This window comes from Otolemur garnettii, unplaced genomic scaffold, assembly GCF_000181295.1.
Source record: "Otolemur garnettii isolate 467f Iridium unplaced genomic scaffold, OtoGar3 scaffold00097, whole genome shotgun sequence".
In the NCBI taxonomy this organism is placed as follows: Eukaryota; Metazoa; Chordata; class Mammalia; order Primates; family Galagidae; genus Otolemur; species Otolemur garnettii.
In genome coordinates this window covers 3,783,647-3,786,593 of record NW_003852492.1, presented here as the reverse complement: position 1 = coordinate 3,786,593, position 2,947 = coordinate 3,783,647, and the positions used below count along the sequence as shown (strand labels likewise).

Sequence of the window (2,947 nt, the reverse complement as noted above, 5' to 3'; positions counted from 1 at the left end):
TGGTGTGGAGAGCCTGGCGGGGAGGAGGAGGAGGAGGAGCAGCAGGCCTCCGGGCCCCGACCGCCGCCCGCAGGTAATGGGGAAGGGAGGGGAGGGGAGGGCTCGCGGGCCGCCCAGCCCGAGCGTGGGGATGGCCCGGTTCTGCGCGCCGCCCGCGGACTGACACCTCGCGTCTCCTACCTGGGCGCTGGAGGGAAAGGAAAGCCTGGTCTGTCACCCCCATCTGCGCTGGGAGACACCCCACGGGGTCCTCCAGTGGCATTTAATCCCTCAGGGAGGAGACTGGCCTTGGTCCCCGCAGTCCAGGGGCAGTTGCCCCGATCTTTCAGGGTGCTGCCCGAGATTTGCACGCCCATCGCCCAACACCCTAACCCAAAGCACTCGGAAGTGTTACCACCTGGTCGGAACCCGGGAGCCCGAGACCTGTTTTTTTTCCCCTCTCTCGATGGCACTTATTAAAAAAAAAAAAAAATATATATATATATATATATATATACATCTCTTTTTCTTTCCTACCTGAGGATCATTTTGTATCTGGTAGTTTTACTACTGACCTAATCAGAAAAGGGGGTTACCTGCAAGTGAAATTATATGGGCGTTAGACCTGATGAAAGGAAATTGTATCCGTGTGAGTTCCATACACCTTAGCAGAATTTAGAATAAAGCCCAATAACTGTGCTTTATTTGAACCTACTTATGCAAATGAAGAACCTTAATTTCTTTTTCATCATGTAGGTAGATTATTTGTTACGGTCGGGGAAAAAATTATCTTTAGCTTCCACTTACCTTCTTAGTATTTTATTCGCAAATAGGCTAATAGCTGCAAACTACACAATTTGATGGATGGAAGAGAGTTTGGATAGATGATAATTTTGATAACCTTTTGCCTAGTGTTTCAGTTGGAATTTTTGAGTTTATAAACAAATTATATAAATCATTTTCCCCATCACTTCACATTGACTTCCAGTGAATTGGTAATACTTAGTTTTATCTTAGAATGTGACTATAACATGTTTTCCTCTATAGTCTTGTATTTTAGGATGATCATATTTGTTAATAATGAAAAACAAATTTACTACTTAGCATTTACATATGTAATCTTACTCAATTTTGAGACCAACTTGATGAATTATTTCTTAAATTTTAGAGATGAGATAGAAACGTAGTGCTATTAATTTGTCTTAGAGTTTAGATTTGAACCCAGATGTAATTCCAGTGTACGTGTGCTTTCTGCCATACCTCTCCTCAGAGGGAGTTTTTTTAACTTTGTTATGAAAAATTTTATTCTGACTGTAGTACTAAACTTTTCTCTGTGTGTAACCATTTGAAAATAACATAGTAACATTTAAATATTTGAGGTGCATTTCCTGAAAATAAGGATATTCTCTTCCTAATTTCAGAGTCATTATCAATACCTGTCAGAGTAAATAATTCCAATCCATGTTCAAATTTCCTAATTCCAGCTCATGTTCAAAATCTTTTTAAACTCCCCCACTAGCTGCAATCAGTCAAGATTCCTGCATTGCATTTGGTGATTAAGTCTTTAGTCCCTTTTATAAAAAAAGAATGGTACCCATTCCTTCTTTTTCTGGCACCTAATTGACCAAACTAGTTGTCTTACTACCCACATTCTGGACTTGTTTTGTCTTCCTAATGTCATTTCATTCTCATTCATTCCTCTTTGTCCCTGAATTTCCTTTTAACTGGAAGTTATGTCTAAAGAAAGGCTTGATTAGCTTAAAGTAAAACTTTTTGGTAAGATTATTTAATAGGTGATGTTGTGCATAATGTCAGATTGCCATCCTGTTAATAATGCTAAGTGTGGCCACTTGGTAAAAGTGGTGATTCACCTGATCTACTGTAAAGGTGTAAGGTTTGTGATTAATGTGTAAACTTGGGATAATACTTGGACACCAAGCAAATATCCTGTTTCTGTCTTTTTTCTTAGTGGTTTTTAGACCCCATGATTACGCTTGCTTAAATTAGTTATTTTATTGGGGTTTTTCTGTAAGGAAGAGAATTTTCTTACTAAGCAGGGGTGAACAAATATTCTTCTAAAGATGCAGTTTAAATGCTTTATTTCATTCCTTTAATTTTCTTTCCTTTTCTTTTCTTTTTTTTGAGACAAAAGTCTCACTGGGTCGCCCTTGCTAGAGTGCTGTGGTGTCACAGCTCACAGCAACCTCAAACTCGTGGGCTTAAGCCATTCTCTTGCCTCAGCCTCCCAAGCAGCTGGGACTACAGGCGCCCAACACAACACCTGGCTATTTTTTGGTTGCAGTTGTCATTGTTGTTTAGCAGGCTAGAGCTGGGCTCAAACCCGCCAGCTTTGTTGTATGTGGCTGGTGTCCTACTCACTGAGCTATGGACGCCAAGCCTCATTCCTTTAATTTTCAATATTGAGTAAAGAACTGCCTCAACAGTCTCCTGAAAGTTGGCAAAGAAGGGTTTTTCCTGTTATTTGGGGGCGGGGGGGCTGATACCACTGTGGACTGAAAGTTTTTAATTTATTACCAATTATAGTCATTTTTCTTTCTAGTGACAAATTTGTCTCATATCAGGTCAGAAGGAACCATTTCAAGATAGGCCTTGTGAGGCCAGGCAGGGTGGCTCACACCTGTAATCCTGGCACTCTGGGAGGCCAAGGCGGGGGTTAGGGGGTAGGGGTGGATTGCCTGAGCTCATAAGTTCAAGAGCAAAAATTGAGACCCGTCTCTAAAAAGTAGCCTGGCATTGTGGTGGGCACCTGTAGTCCCAGCTACCTGGGAGGCTGGGGCAAGAGAATCGCTTAAGCCCAAGATTTTGAGGTTGCTGTGACCTGTTTTTTTGTTTGTTTGTTTGTTTGTTTGTTTGTTTTTTGAGACAGAGCCTCAAGCTGTCCCCCTGGGTAGAGTGCCGTGGCATTTCAGCTCACAGCAACCTCCAACTCCTGGGCTCAAGCGAGTCT

The 2,947-nt window shown here is 42.0% G+C and overlaps 1 protein-coding gene across 3 annotated transcripts in view; it reads left to right on the top strand.

The window, feature by feature from the left end:
- The first annotated feature begins 10 nt into the window (after nucleotides 1-10).
- Nucleotides 11-2,947, top strand: part of ZBTB44 (zinc finger and BTB domain containing 44) — a 56,154-nt gene continuing 53,217 nt past the window's right edge. For all 3 annotated transcript variants that reach the window (XM_023516779.1, XM_012808963.2, XM_003795910.3), the window contains exon 1: nucleotides 11-73. The gene's annotated coding sequence lies outside the window, so the exon portion shown is untranslated. The remainder of the gene's footprint in view (nucleotides 74-2,947) is intronic.